The sequence below is a fragment of the Gymnogyps californianus genome, chromosome 2 (genome assembly GCF_018139145.2).
Source record: "Gymnogyps californianus isolate 813 chromosome 2, ASM1813914v2, whole genome shotgun sequence".
Taxonomy (NCBI): domain Eukaryota; kingdom Metazoa; phylum Chordata; class Aves; order Accipitriformes; family Cathartidae; genus Gymnogyps; species Gymnogyps californianus.
This window is the reverse complement of record NC_059472.1, coordinates 127,664,800-127,682,026: the sequence shown is the minus strand read 5'-3', so window position 1 is coordinate 127,682,026 and position 17,227 is coordinate 127,664,800. Positions and strand designations below refer to the sequence as shown.

The following is a 17,227-nucleotide window of genomic DNA, read 5'->3' as shown; positions in this document are numbered from 1 at the left end:
TTTGACCAATTTTAAAATAGTGGAATTTACAATGCATAGAACTTTCAGTTCCAGTACATTCTTTTACAAAATCAATTAAGGCTAAGCCTTGCAAAATGAGATAATGCTCCAACTTGAAAATTATGCTCAGTATATGATGTATGAACAACAAAATTAGCAAACGTAATTTCAATAGACTGAACTTTGCCACCCTTTAGATTTCTATGTGGAAAGTAGTTACTTTTAGCTTAACTACAGGAATTGTCCAGCATATTGAGAAAACAATGACAGTCAAGAAGACAAAGCCCTGATTATTATGTTTCTTTGTTATTCAGCATGTAACATTTAGCTATATTTGTGCTGTCGTAAAATCGATGTACAGCATCAACCCTTTGTTACACAAACTGCAATAACCACTGGAAGAAAGAGTTTGGAGTAAAAATGCAATAAATATTACTATAAGTCTTCTTTTATAAGCCTAGTTCAGCTTCTGAGTAAAAGTACCTTGATTATTGATCTTAGTGAAGTTCATTATAACCATTTTCTAACGTATTACTTAGTAACAAGCTATTTGTGGAGGCTCAGAACTGCTAGAGTGAGGCAGTATTATTTATGCCAAATGTGGATACCCTCTACTCACCAGGCAGCTATTTTAATGTTTCTCTGAATCACCAAAATTCTTACCATTCGTTGATATTAATCTGGCATTTCTGAAATTAGCTAGAAGCCTTTTGTCAGTGGTATAAAAGGAGAATGAAATCTTAATAGACTACCGCAACTCTAGCCTGAATGACCTGAACCAAGCTCAGCTGAACCCAATTTCAATTTCCAATATAATAGCAGTATCATTAATGTCTAATACTTACAAAATTATTGTTTAAGCTCTTTTACAGATTAAACCATTTTAAACATGGGCATATGATACATAAGGCATGATTTTAAAAGTCCTTTGGATCTGAACTGGTAAATTATATGGATGCACAGTCACTGTACATGCAAAACTTGCAGATGTGCACGTGCAAAATGGGGAACTGCACACGTAATGGGCCACCATCCCATATTAGCTTGTGCATATTTTGTGGATGTCATTTAGACTTCAAGGTGGTTTTCTCTCATTTTACTTTGCCCCTTTCAGATGTCTTCTCCTGCCCAAATAACTTTAGCAATTATGAAAACATGTATATTAAAAATAATTTACATAAATTACCTATTATTGATGAAGATGTTTGTCTAGGATTTCCTATTCCTCCCTTCCATGTCATTTTACAAAGAAGATATGCCAATGACATGGCCGTTTGTGACATCCCCTGCTTCTTCAGGAATAAATTTAATGCAGTTACTTTATTTTACAACCAAATCGGGGACTGGTCTGTTTAAATAACACTGCTAGGAATTTTAGCTTCTTTAACACAATGTGAATTTCAGGCTCTGATGGCTAATATTGGGATTTCACCCCAGCTCTTCAAAGTAGGTAAAAAAAAACCCCACAGACATTATCAACACATTTTAAAATGAAAATTATCCTGCTTTTTCTTCGAGAACACTTCATGCAAACATTCAAGTGATATTACCTACACTAAGAATCCTCATCAGGACGAATCAATGATTTATTTACTAATTCACTGAAGGCAAAATTTTACAAGCCAGATAAAATATTACTACCTTGTTAACTCAGAAAATAACTTGACAACATTGAATTTCATTGTTTCTATGCTTTATTTATTGTCATCAAACCTGCAGTCACGTCAGTGCAGAGAGATGCACTTTGCTACAGAAATTCCTATGTAATTCCTATTGCTGTAGAATTCCTATATGTTTTAATGGCAATCTACACATACGAATGCGTACTATACTTAGGGCCTAAAACTGAAGATTAACCCTATGAGTTAGTGCTCTTCAGAGATCCACAATCTAGACTGGAGTCATATTGAAGTTTTTCCTATTTCCTGGGCATTACATGTGAGGAGCTCCCCATGTCTTGGCTTATACTTATCAATAATCAAAATGAAAATGATTGCATTTGAAGCACATCATATTCAGGTACTACTGTACACAGGCATTCCTTATCTGTGAGGCACAGAGGCAGATGCTTTCCATGTACAAGGATGACGAATATAAATATATCATACAAATATTCAAATGCATCACATTAATCACTCATAATCTGATTTCTTTTTCACACGTCACAAAGAAAATTGATAGAATGCAAAAACTGGTCACAGATCCGCAGTCTTAACGTATCTCCTAGAAGTTTATCCTTGAAAGTAAGTTGCGAGACTTCAAGATCCCAAATTTCCCTTTCCCCTCTCTCCACCCCTCCCCCCCGCCAACCACATCACTTGCAGTCCTGTTCTGAGAATCAGGAGATCTCATCTGAAATGGTGCCACCTTCACAGAAATCCCACTATTCTGGAATGATACCATCTGCTGCAGCCCAAGTGCTCTTTTTTTAGCCAAATAAGTTAATTATAATTAGGCATCCAACAACTGTGTGGAGGTAGGGGTAGAATTTGTTCTGAAGTTCAGCTGAGGTTCACCCAGCGTAGTTTGAACCAAATCCCATTCTCTCAGGAAGATTGAATACCAGAGATTTGAAAGCCAGACACCATCATTTCTCAAAGAAGTTGGGGAACTCCCCGGGGAAATATCTTAAATCTCAACCAGAACTCTTTTCATATGGCCATCAAATAAAACCCGATAAAACGGTAGCATCAGACACCTTTCATATTGTGCCAGAATCTAATGCAAGGTGCGTCCTGCAAGACACGGGAAGGACCCAAGCCTTTCGTGCAGGCTGGTCGCTGCGGCCACCGCTGCAGGTGCTACAAGGGAGGCATTTCTGAGTCATTGCCTCTAACACTGCTCTCCAACCAGGTGAAGTATTGTTCGATCATCACTAAAAGTATACTGTTGTCCTTTTTGCAAAACAACAAAAACAATGTTAATCAGGTTAATTCAATCATCTAAACCAAAACTGTTCATGCTTTTCTGCCAAATCAACCAACCACAGCAAAATCTGTTATCAGTGATTGCTCAGCTTCCAGTCAAAAAAGCTTTTAACCCCCACAGTCCCAAAACTTCCCCTAAATAACCTTAAAATTATTTTTATATGGGCAGAATGAGGTTGTTTTCATGCCTCATGAAGGGGTAGTTGGGCTGCAGTATTTACACAGAACAAATACATGCTAACAGACTTAGCAGAGAGTAACAGACACAGCAGCTTCCTAAAACAACTCGGCTGAATTAGATATCGGGGATTCCTTTGCAAATGAAAGATTTCCCTCAAAAGGAGCATTGTAACCAAAACTTATTTAGGCCTTCCAGGTTGTTTAACTAGGAAAAAAAAAATCTGAGCTTTTTTGCAACTCATTCATCAGTGTTTAAAGCTTCGAGCCTGCTCAGTGGAAGGGGCAAGGTCTGCAACAACTTATTTACACAATTATCTAAATACGATTAAACAGCTGATGGACAAATATTAAACTGGAAAATGTATAGTCATTTCAGCTTAATGTAATCCTCTTTCTGTAAACACCCAAGATGATTTTTTTTCAACCAGAACAGTCCTGACATCTCATAAGCCTAAGGGTGAATAGCAAGAGATTGTTTTTGATAGTTATAAATATTCAAAAGACATGCAGACCATCTGCTTTCATAATACAGGTAAAGCAAGACTGAAATGGTGACTGCTGTATAAAAATGGTTCTTTTAACAAAGTCTTCCTCTCCTCGAAAACTATAAAGACAGATGTCAAAAACTGTTTACACAGGGTAATCAGGAGCGTGCAAAATGTAATATTCCTTTTACACACAGTGCTTGCTAAAGAGATTTTTTTTTCTTTTTCTTCCCATCTGTGTGTTGCAACACATTTCTACAAGTTAAAAACATTTTTTCAAACAGAGATCTCATGAATACCCAAAAACATGCTATCTGGTTTCTGAATGCTAATTAATTTCAACTAAGGAATCTGATTTTTTTTCTGTAGGAAGGAATGCATGCTTTTGAAATGGAGTACTTCAACAATAACAGACACTGAAAACAGAACACCCCACAAGTTTAATTTTGCACTAGTTTGACACTGGCTATTTTCACAACTGTTTTACATTCAAACCCACATCTGCTAAATCTGGCTATAAGACAAACAGCAACTATTCTCCTGCTTTTCAAATGAGATTTTATTTATGTTTTACTATTTATCAAGTTTTTCAGTATAAAGCCTTGTAACAACATAATGGTTTTGTCAAGTGGTAAGTAGAAGATACCTCATCTTCCAAGCAGAATATGAACAGTGCTGCCCATAAACCCTACAGTCAATTTTCAGAGCTGAAACACTAATCTTGACAGTAACCTTTTAATGTATTATATTAATGGCACAGAGGCGTTAAGCACCTTTTTTATAATTCTCAATAAAATGAACATTTACTGAACAATCTGTCAAACTACTGGCTCCATTTTTTAAAGCCAAACTTTTAAGGCTCTATTCTATTTTCTCTTCCATAAATCCTCCACTTTACATCCCTAGACACCAGCAGGGTAGCATGTTCCAATGCTGCAACCCTAACATGCCTTTAAAAAAAAAAAAAAAAAAGAAAGAGAAAAGCTACGAGTCTTTGTCCCTAGACCTAGTTTGAATAGTGATAAAGTTGCAGAACAGAACAGAACTTAAAGATCTGGGGGGGGGGGGGGGGGGGGGGGGGAAGGGGGGGAGGATCTTTTCATAAAGGACAGAGGAACTTTGTTTCCCCAATCCTAGCCACTATCAGTGGCTTTTGTTTGCGTGGAAATCGCAAGCATCAGTTTTAATACAAGCCAAACTCTTAGGAGTGCTTCTTTCTCAGGAGGCTCTACGTTAACATTTTTCAAATGAGAAGGGAACATTCAAGCCCCAACTGGATAACACAAGATTATCCCCAAATCAAAAGATTTTAGCCTGCCTGAGCCTACGCCAATGTATTGCAAAAACCCAACCAGGGCAAAATGTTGTTCCTAGTGTTCTGCTATGGCAGAGAATTATCATCTGCCACTCCGAATAAAAGCAGACCAAATATATCCAGCCACTAGCTGTTTTTTGGGCAAGGAATCACGAAATGGACAGTTTAATTGCGTATGAAGAATTATGTTAAATTCCTTGGTCCATTACCTTGAACTATAGCAAGTAATGCAGTGGAATTTGTTGTCATATGCCCTATAAACACGTAGGACAAGGGATAAACCCACAGATGGACAGAGGAGAAAAAAACTTTTGTTTGTGCCTTTGGCATTGCACTTGGATGGCTATCTGACCTCCATACTGTTGCCAGGGTCAGGAGAAGTAAGGATCTGCATGGCAAATGCCGGTCATATAAGTTAAAACTGCCTAAAAGAAAGATTTAAAATGATGGCACAAGCTTTTCTTCCAATACATGAGCATGTCTTTCCTCCTTTTTCCTATCCCTGTAAAGCCTAAATTATCTCCTCCTCCTTTTCTGCCTTATGTTGTCTTTATGTATTATAAATGTACATATTAATGTAAACATAAAGCTACGTTGAATGTAATGAGGGAAGATATAAAACAAAAAGAACCTCAATCACATATACATATATTTATATATGTATAGAAATATACCCACACATGAGAAGATTTTGAAAATCAGAAATGAGGATTCAGCATCTGAAGGAACTGATCCTTGCACTATTTTTACAATTTTGTAATGTAAATTCCCAGTTGCTGCATGACAGAGCAGCATTCTCCCAATGTTTTCCGAGCATCTCCCACTGACAGATATAAATAAAGCTCAAATAAAAAGCTGCTTCCCAAGATACTAGTCTTATATCTACAAAGGTTAAAAGCTTAAAAGAGAGAAAGATAGGTAGGTGGGAAATGTTAATTCAGATTCGAAGAACTTCATAACTGCTTTACAAGCTTTATGGCATACTGCCTTAGACTTAAAAAAAAGAAAGAAATAGAAGTCAGAACCTTAACCTATAAAAGATAAGGAGACATAACACATTTTTGTCTTCATTTTCAGATGTCCAACATGAATCTTTTTAAGAATCCTGATTTTTATTGCACACTATTTGTAAATGGCAGGTACTTAGTAGTAAAAGCCCAGGCTAAACCCTTCCTAAAATCAACCTGGATAAAATATAAAATGCAAAATAATCAGTATTTAATAAGATAATTCTTCATTTACTTCATGGGATGAAAATGGTCCTATATTTTGAGGGGTGAATTATTACACCCTAAGATTTTGATTCTCCAAGTGCCTTTGCCAGAAAAGCTCTGAAACCTGAGAGCTCCACGGGTAAGGAAAGCACTATGCATTTTAGCCAGGAATCTGCTTGAAAAAGCTGTTATGAAGTAACTAGATTGCTTTAAACTGCTCTTTTAGCTTGAATTGGGAATGCACGTTTTCAAGGGCTCTCCCCATTGCTACTACTTCAGTGCCCATCACAAAGCTATCTTGGGGCGCACAGGCAGAATTTCTGTGCTGGATGAAGCCAAACCCAGAAGCCATGCTCCAACCGTGGCTGGATGTCAAGTCCACAGGACCAGAGCTGAGCTACTCCAGGGTAAGTTCCATCCCTCCTTCCCAGTCCCGTAACGTGGAGACAGGGTCCTCAGCCCCTCTCCAGGCTGCTGCTGCTTCTACACTAGGCAATGGAATACGTGAAGCCTGTGCGCCTACCCTCTTCTCCTTGGGATGCAAGGAACGAGACTAGAGGAAGCTGGAGCCCAGGAGGACAATCCAGATCATGCGCAATGGATGTGGACACGGCAAACCAGCATTTCTTGTACAGGAATAAAAGTTGGGGTAGCTGGGGCCTTGGAGACCTCACAGACTGATCTGGTGAAAATCCAGAGTAAGAGACACCTTCATCTTCAGCCTTCCTCTCAGATGGATTGCTTTTATTTCCAACCACTCTGTTTCAGCCAGGTCAGAATGCTTCTGACCTGTTTCCTATCTGGAAATGCTAATCCTAATGCACATGCTTCCAAATGCTATCCTAATCCAAATGCTTTGTGTGATAGGGGACATTTTAGATCTATTAATGCATTAAATTCAGCTTTGGGCACATAAAACTTTTTCACAAAAATGAAGTATACACATTGTCCTGATAGAGATGTTGATAATTGTTCTATCTTCAACCAGTTGCAATGGTTGTTTTCACTACAGTTTTTGTAAAAGGCTCTTCAAAATTGCTTAGCATTATGCACCACATTAAGGAAGATTTCCTTGCTGGGAAATAGGACATGATTTTCAGCAAGTCTCTTCTCGGATTCCACTGTTCTGCTAGGCAAAGCATCAGATGTCTGGCATGAAGTTGAGCCCTAAGGCACAATGTCCAGACAAGAAGTCATCAGACTCAGTAGCACTAACAGTTGTCTTGCTGAATTTCTTTTGGTGTTTAGGATAAGCCTTTTCTTTGATCTCTTTTCCTTTTTCTGCACAAGTTTTTGCAGATTTTTTAAAGCCAAAAGGGACCATTTTGAGCATCTATTTGGACTCTACATAAAAAGAGACCCTAGAAGTTCATCTCGCAATTTCTGAATTCAGCCAAGTTACCTGTGGCCGAGCTAGAGCAAACATCTGATATTGATCTGAAGACTTCTTGTGCTGGATCTTTCATTACATCCCATGGTAATCTCTTTCACTAGATATGTACCTCTTTTAAAAAAAAAAAAAAAAAGTATGACTAGCTTTTACTTTGAACTTCATTGATTTCTGCTCCTAGTCAGTGCATCTCTCATGCCTCTGCTTGCTTAAATACCCCTCTAGTGCCAAATGTAACATCCCTTGCCTATCCTTTGTTTAAATGGTTAAGTGTCAAATTTATTGTTTCAGGCCACGTGTCTCTATGAGCCACCTGTACATCTGATTATTCTTAATCATATAGACCCAAATTCTATGAGGATATTTATGCTGCTAAAAGCACATGAACAAACTACTTTCTGTCCTGAGAAAAATGTAAAAATTTGTCAGGAGCAAAATGAGTTATAGTATGAAATTTGCTATGGATTCTTAACTTCTGCTACATAAAATCATATGAAGGTGACATTTTAAGCAGCTATGTTAGCCAAGATACTAGTTTCGCCTCTGTGTTGCTGCCTTTCACTGACAAGAGTTTGTGAAAAGTATAGATGCTCTGAAGAATTCATAAAAAGATGTGAGATTCAATGAAGGTATTTTGAAGGAGAAATGTTCCAGCTAGATTTCCATGTGGAATATGCATATGCACTTTGAGGGTCTATTTATTAAAAAATTTTTCTTAGTTACCCCTTATATTAAAATATATAAATTAAAAAAATGTAGCTAGATTAGGTTTAGTACACAAAGCTCCTCCTTACAAAAAGTGCAGAATAAGGAACACAGCTTTAAGAGCTTGGGGACATACTAGCTAGCAAGTATATTTTGGTGGGATTTTATTGTGATACATATATATACACACACACGTATATGTATATACACACACAACCCCTCACAATTCTGAGAGAATCTAGATATACTGATTCAAATACAAACACACTAGGTAATCTTAGAGAGCTGAAATCTCCTCTACATCTCTAGAAAGGCCATTGACACTCATGTCCTTTGCACGTGCCTCAGTTTTTCACCATCACGAAACCCATCCTTTGGAAAGCTGGCACAGCCATGCACAGGTTATGCTTTAGTGCAGTTTCCCCCCTCCTCTGGCACAAGCTTACGAAAGAACTGCAACTCTCAGTGTAGGATATCTTAGTACTTAAAAAATAAAATAAAAATAATTGAGAGACAGGTGTATATGAGGAGAACCTTTCATCTGTTCCCACCCCCGGGGAACAGAACTTTTCCCTTTTGAGTAGTTTATTCCATGGCTTGGAGTGAGGCAGGTCTGAGGTTGCTGCTGTCCTGAAAAACCTGTCCTCTGATCACTGCTGCAAGGCACCAGGGGAATCTGATACTATTTGTGTTGTTCTTAAAGAAGTGTCCAAGGAAAGAGAGACAAAGCTCACCCTTGCCTTAGGTTTTCCTACCATGTTTCTTGGAAATAAAAAGGAAGAACCTGATTATTAATTTAAAAAGAAAAAAAAGGGGGGGGAGGGAGCAAGCTTTGAGAGTTTTGCTCAGAGCCTGTTTGAGAAATGCATCTCTCTCCTTCTAAGTTATGATTAGAGTGAAAACATGCAATGAGTCTGGTCTAACAAGGTGAGAGTTGCTCATCTCTTAGCATTGCCTCTCAATAAGTGGGTCCTGCTTTGCTTTCATTCCTGTCAGGTAAAAAATTATTACCAATTCAAGTAATTTTCTCCCAACACATCTTTGTGCCTACACCCCTGCATCCCCTAACACAGACGTACCTCAGCTTTAAAGCTGCTGACAGTGACACTACAGCACCTACAGAATTTGCTCAGCTTTTGGGTAGGTTTTATAACCACCCTGATCTCTGTGCCTCCCACCACTGCTAGTAATAACTGAACCAGTCAGGGAAGGTCTCTGCAAACCAGTCGCAGCAGTGATTAAGATGTAGACATACGTATCTCCTCGCCCTTTAAATAGAAGGCTTAATTGGCGATGTGGATAGTAGCTTCCTAATGGACAGAAATTAAACTCCATTTAATTCCTGAGCAGACACTTCCAATGCACAAGGTTTACCACACATTTGGAGCGGGGAGGGAGGGGGGAAGGAAGGAGCTGCACGCACAACTCTCTCTACCTCTGACAATCACCGAGGAAAAGCAACATGAGGACCAGAATGGCATAAGTGTGGCAGGTGTGAATTGACCTGCACTGGCAAAGCTGCGAGCTGGGAAACTTGCAAATCACATGATTGTGCAATACTTGGCTCCAGTCAGTGCTATCATGTTCTTTAAAAAAAAAAAAAAAAAAAAAAAAAATTAAAAAAAATCTTAAAGACATGTACATCAAGTTAAGGGATTAACTGTCAAGTGACATTACTGAAACAGAGACAATATATTTCTTTATTGTTAATGAAATTCAGTTAAAAGTGAAGGAAGTGATAAAGAAAGTACTGTTTTGTAATGTATTTTACATAAGAACGTAATATAGAAAGGGAAGTGCAATTAAATCTTAATGTGGACTTTTTTATTTTTAGTTTATCATCTGGTTTACATTTTGAGCCCCTTTGCAGCAGTAAATTATGCTGGCATTTCTTAGGGAATAACTGCCATGTTAATTTAGTTTAATAAAATAACTGACAGAAAAGGGGGAAAAGAAGCAAGAAGAGACACTACCCCCCCACACGCACTCCTTATCTTTAGCTAAGTATTCAAATGCTTTCTATATGAATTGTCCGTGGTCCAACTCCAGCACCATGTAATAATACAATACATTACAACACAGTACAATACAATCTTGGGTTTCTGTAGCGCCCTTCATGCAAGCATCCCAGGGTGCTTTACAATCATTATGAGTTAAAATTAAAACTGAAGCACATACAATTCCTAATAGAATCATTTTAAAAATGCTAAACAGAACAAATAACTTTTAAGTCTAGATTTAAAAGTCCCAACAGCCAGAGCTTTCCTTACTTCAATTGGCAATGAGTTCCAAAGCTAGGGAGCAAAGCGACTAAAGGCTCTCTCATGTTATGTTAAAGGATCTCTCATGTTGTTTATACTTGTGCAGTACTCTACAGCCAACAATTTGCCAATAAGAAGAAAAAAAAGACTTATTTGCAATCTTGCTTTAAAGAACACTGGAGGAGTGGCTTGTTAACCCTCTAATAAGTTATGGAAAAAAATAAATAAATCAGGGTTTGCACTTGGCCATGACTGCATTAAGAAGTATGCGAGAAACATGAATGAATGAATACAGAATTTTGTAGCAGTGCATTACTTGGCTGCCTCTTAACCCACTAAATGTAAAAAGAAAAAAAAAAAGCATGGTTATATATATATATATATATATATAAAAAGAAAATCACCACAAATATTTAAAATGTGAGTTATTCTATATACCATTTTCAGGACCACTGAGTGAAAACAGAAGTCGAGTAGGGCTCAGTTCTACAACACGTGCACATTTTAGAAGGAAAACGTATCAGAAGAAAACGTGCTGTGTTCCTTTTTTATTCTGTCACTTCCCTAAAACTTGAAGTCCATATGATGCAGATAATCGTTCACATGACACAGTTCTCAAAATTGCTGAGATAAAATCCCAAGTGGTTAGCACACAAAGTGCGGAGCACAGTCCCAAATATGTTATTCCCTTAAAAAGTATGAATTTTTTACTTTGTTCACAGGAGAGCCTGGCAGAAGACAGCTGCTTATATCTCCATACAGCTGACTTTAGGAGTGTTAAAAAAAAAAAAAAAAGAAAAGAAAAAAAGAAATCAACACTAACACCATCCCTCTATTGGACACTTCTCCACTTTTTCAGAAGCAGAAACACAAGATCTCATGACAGCACAGATACTAAGGGACACTCTGACACCTTACAGAGTCCTCTGAAGTCAGAAACTGCATTTATTTGAGAAACAAGGTACGTTCCCCTCCTCCCCACAATAAGTCCAGGCCCCATAACTGTTTTGGAAAGGGACTTTGACATCCTCATTATAGTTAATTCTAATGAAGAGGCAGAAAAAAAAAAAAAGCTATATATTTTCTCCTTTAATAGGGCGCTGCCCAGATAAAACAGTTGTAGATAGACTGACATAGCTTTAACATTGAGAGTGTTTAGATGCATCTAAAGAACATAAATCAGTGATCAAAAGATCAAACAATTGAAAGGTTGAGTATCCTGCGAATGTCCTCACACAGCTCTACCAACATGCGTATTTCATCTTCCCCATCCTGTCAGCAACAGGCTCTGTACTGCCCTTTCTATCTGGATGACTGAAAGTCATGGTCACAAATTGTAATAGTTAATGTTTTAAAAATCCAGATACCACGTCAGCTTGAAGAGACATCAGAGTGAATGCTCTTGAGCAACTGAGGGGTGGGTTGAAAGGCCCTGCCTGCCAAAACCTGAGCCCAGGCCCTCAAGGATTTACTTCCCTGAAATAATTAATGACATCTTTAAAATCTAAAGTACAGTAACTTCTAAAGTAGAAAAAGGAGCTGCATTCCTTACTTAGGTTATTAATTATTGGGGGAGGGGAGGAGGAGAAGGAAGAGAGAAGTAGAGAAGAGAATCACAAGCAACAAAGAAATCCAAGGACTTGATCTCAGGTCTAGGCAGGTAAAATTGAAAGGGGAGTGCAAAAAACACCTTTTAGTTTTGTAAAGCATGAATTAAAAATTGCTCATAAAAAGTATGTATTTTGGCAACTCTTAATAGCTCATTCCTTGGTTATTTATAGGTCTGGAAATTTTAATTTTAGCAAATGAAACTTTTTTTGGTTGGGATTTTGGAGGGGTGGGGGCATCAGAGCAGCAGCAAGGAAAAGCAAGAGGATTTCTATTACGCTGCTTATTTGCTAGGATGGCCAGGTGCCTTCAGATCAGGTGAACTGAGAAACACTGATGTGCCAAGCAAGCTTTCTGTCTGGCGTCTCTGCCAGATCATATAAAGTCTGCACGATGTCTGCATAAAACAGCATGCAAATTCAGGGCAGGATATCTGAACAAGAAGGAAAGTATATGATCTATATTGTGCCCATGTCAGATGCAGACAATCATTCACTACAGCACGGAAGTTTGATCAAAATGCAGTTAGGATAGCTATATTTATCACAAGTACAAAACTATTCAGACTTAGGTATCATACCAGCACTTGTTCTGTGTGTGCATACGTTTCACGGAATGCAAGTGTATATCCCCCAACTGAAAAAATGCCATTCCCTCATCATCAAGAGCAAAATTACATAAAAGACATTACAGGCATGGGGGGGAGCGCACACAAATATCTTAAAAAAAAATTAAAATAGTAATGCAATATATGTAAATGACTATGTCCATAAGTATCACAGCCTCTGGATATATTCCATGGAAATATTGCATGTCCCCTACAAAACATTTTTAAAAATAATAAACCATGAGATTTGAGATTCTACTACACATCAGGCCTGGAATTTCTCATCTATAATGCACTGACTATTGGTTGTCCTGAGAGTCAGGCTAGATACAAGCAGTTTCAAAGGATGAGCAAAGCGGGGAAAAAAAAAAAACCAACAACAACAAAAAAACCCTTCGCATTTCAGGATACTATAGGGGAAGAGAAAGAATTCCTTGCTTCAGAAGTGCTTTTGCAGTGGTTTGATAAAGTGCCTGTTTGTGAATACTAACAACAATCATTTAGAAAATCTTTTTGTAGAAAAAAAATCAGGTGAGATAATTCCAGTAGAAAAGTCAATGTCATTTAATCACTGCCATATTTTCAAAGCAGTGCCCAGATACTAATTAATCTCTACAATCTCTTCGTTTGGTAGGTGACTTGTTATCTTCCTTTCATGGAAAAGGTTATAGGAACTCAAGATAAGGGGTACATCTGAATGTTCAAAAGCACACAGTGAGTTTGTTTCAGAATTATCAAAAGAATTTCCAGCCTTTTCTCGGGCCAATAGCCCATGTTGCTCTCCTCTCCCTCATAAAAGCTTATCTAACGAGAGAGAGAGAGAGAGAGAGAGAGAATAATTCAATAGGGACAAAACAAAAAAATCTCCTTATTAATATCAGTACAAATACGGTCTGTAGTATTTCAGTTATTTTAACTGTGGAAGTAATAAAAGACTTCTGCACTGAAAAACAAAACAGAGCAAAACAGTGAAAGTGAAGTATGAAAATGCTAGGACTAAGGCTGAGTCGAGAGATGGAAGGACTAACATTAAATAAATAAATGCAACAGGCCAGCCTGCCTGATCACTTTAGAGCAGCTCCCAACAGACTGAGGTAGAGTAGAGCTTCTGTGCAAGGGGTTGGAAATAAGAATTGATGGTAGAACAATTTCTTTACAACCCTTTGGAGACTGAAGAGCCAAAACAGGAGGGAAATGAGATCTAGGCCACTCGCGAGATGCACCAATTTAATGGAATGCACAAGATGGCCCAAAATTGAGCCCTAGATTAAATTCCAAGTTGCCTTCCCCATCAAAAGAGGTCTGGAGAGGAAGCAGAAATTAAGCGAGCCGTGCGTATCAAACGCAAAAAGTCTTTCACCCAGCATCTGTGTATGTTGTTAGTCTCCAGCAATAAAATCTGCAAACCCAAGGTAAAGCATGAAAATACACACTGCAGCGCATAATTCAGAACAGGCTTGGCTTTTCCATGCGAAATTTGCAGCGTCCTTTTACCTTGCCTGCTTGATACCAAAAATTTGAGATTAAACCTCTGGATGGATGCTTCCTATTCCATGGCAATTCAGAGCCATGCATTTGCTCCGGTCCCTCTCGAGCACTCCCAAGTCATGTCAACGGGGATTCCCCATGATGCGAGCTTGTATACTGAGCAATAAACCTGGCCTTTGGGGGTTGCCACAGCAGTCACAGAGTGAGCTAATTACAGTAGCTTCAAAAGGGACCATGTATTCAACTCTCCTAATGAGAGCAAGAGTCACAGTGGTATTTTACCGAGGAAGGCATGAGGAGTTCATACCTGTACACCCCAAGGTTTTAGTTGGACAAGAAAGCAAATGGCAAAAAAAAAAAATTAAAAGGGAAAAAAAAAAAAGAAAACCCACTCAAGTCAATAATGCTGCTAAGTTTTCAAGACTCTATAATTAAGACAAACTGGATCTCAAAGTTTGCTCGCATATTTTCAAGCTATTAAATATATCTGCACTACAAAAATAGTTTGCTTGGGTTTTTTTGAAGTACATAGAATATCAGTATTCTGAATAAATATGAGCAATTTTTTAACACACAAAATGCAAGATTAATTAAGAAAATACAGTAAATTCTAAGTGAGGATGATGATTCTCAGTTTTCCATGCTTAGGTGGGGCTTCGGAGATGCCACGCATTGAGCACAGCAACTTAAATACTTTACAACAAATACTTCCGTACCTACACAACATAGAGTATTGCTAATGACAGTGACAGAAAACGATAACTACTCTCGTTTCCACTTTGAGTCATTTTTCTGTGGTTAATAAATTATATCCATAACAGTGTTAATAAGTTATGGTACGGTGTCACTGCATTAGTTTGCATTTGTGATGAAGCGCTTCATATGGCATTACCTATGCCCGTGGAAGTACATAACAGGAGAGACCACTTCTCTGCTCTCAGAAGAATCTCCCATGCTGGCATTTTGATGGACCCTCTAAGGAAACATTGCCTCCTGACCTCTGCCTTGCTCTTACTTCTCACCTCTGTTGCAGCAACATGCCACTGCGGGGCAATTCACAAACTTTAATACGTTTAATGAAACACAGACACTCTTAAATCAGTGTCCCTTCCATAGGAGTGGTATACAATGAGTTATTAGTTACGCAAATATGGGAAGCATTCAGATCAATTTAGTCACGTGAAAAAGACACCGTTAGATCAACGTGTCCTCCCTCAAGCTCCTGGAGGGAAATGGGAAGAGTTAGACTGACTGATGGGCTCTCGATCAACCACTGTAACAGCTTTTTTTTCCAAAAGTGAAGAATAAATAAATAAATGTATTTTAAGCTTAATGTGATTTGGTCTTTAAAGAAAAAAGAAAAGTAGAAGCTATTTAAATTCTTGCAAACCAACTACTGCAGTGCTGGTGAAGACAGAGATGACAAAAGTAATAAGCATGCTTTTAACAACAGAAAGAAGCTCACGGCTTTAAGTATATTCTTTTACAAATAAAGAAGTGCAAAACAGTAAACAAACAGCCCCAAATCAGAGTTCTGTAATCTGGGGTTTTGGTCATCTCAAGCGCTAACGTCAAGAGCTGTTATTAGGCAAGATATTTTTTGTCCATTAAAATTATTATGTAAAAAATCAGTATAGTTTAAAACCAACTTTTAAAAAGAGTGTAATTATTGAATCGTCTCCAGTACCATGATACTGTCTCTAGTGAAGTATTCCTTTTAAAAACTTTTTTCTGCTTTATCATTGCACCATCTACATATATACAGAAGCTGCTATGTGAAACATGATGTCCAAATAGAAATGAAATATTCCATCTCAATAGAATTTACTTGCTTTCCATCAGTATCAAGTAAAAACCAGCACTATTAGATTAAAATGGAGAAAAATCCCAAATTATCTGCAGCCTCCATAAACCAGCAGTGCAAAAGCTCATATGCTTTTATAGTAGGTATGTACAAGATAACTTTGCAGACATATTACTGGAATGGTTTGCAACCAGTGAAGATAATTTTGATTATTTCCACTTCAAAACTTCCTATATTGGAGCCACATCACTGAAAACAATCTAACCAGAGGGGAAAAAAAGTGATGGGAAAACGGCCTGCTAATATATCCGGTGGAAAGACAGACAGAGAAAGAAAGTAGCCCTCTATAGATTAACTGAAGTCTTTCGGAGACAAAGACTCCAATATTCTGAGCAAGAGAAATAAAATCCCCATAAAAATACCTTCACTTCCTTAATTTCCTTTTTCCCCTCCCTACCACAACTAGCATCATTTATTTGTATACTGAATTTGTCTTCACTGCACCACAACAAAATACATTTTACAATTTAAAAGGTAAAAATAAATAAGATGTTCCCCCCACAGCATCATTGGACACCGTTCTGCGTAGAAAAATAAGTTGTGCCTTCACAGTAATTTGACAAAAGAATGTCAAAAAGAATGGCAAAAAAGAACAATACAACTAAGGCTTGAGGAAAGCACCAGTTCAATATTTAGCGATGCATAAATTGAGGTTTCATTTTTGTTTAGGTATATTTTGATTAGAACTAATAAATGACTGATTTTCCTTTGGTTGTTTGCAACAACACATCATCCAAAGAGCTTTATTCTTTATTCCCTTCTCATATAGCATGCCAAAGGCTGTCTCATTTTATGAATTAGCATTTAAAACTACTGTAGGTTATCTAACAAGCATTCAGATTCAATAGTACTTTTGACAGCAGTAAGTAAAGAGCCTTTTAACATCTTGAACACATGTGCTTGAAAAAAGTAGTTGCATCAAAGCAGTTCAAAGACTGAAGACAAAAACCAGTTAAAATCCAGTTTGCTGTGAGACAATTTTAGTGTGGTGTAAACAACCTTTCACAACTCCCCATGGGAAACGTTGTAAGACTATGTTCAAAATGAATCAGGCATATTTATAAAGATCATGAAGTGGTCAAATGAATTTGCATTTTTGGCAGATTCACTCCACGGGTACTACTTGCTACAGTCTGTAGAAATCTCAAATCTCACATCAGCGTTGCCTATAGTGCTTTATTAT

The 17,227-nt window shown here is 37.7% G+C and overlaps 1 protein-coding gene across 3 annotated transcripts in view; it reads right to left on the bottom strand.

Annotated features, from left to right (window-relative positions):
- Nucleotides 1-17,227, bottom strand: part of SATB1 (SATB homeobox 1) — a 71,259-nt gene that overhangs the window by 48,070 nt on the left and 5,962 nt on the right. The window lies entirely within an intron of this gene.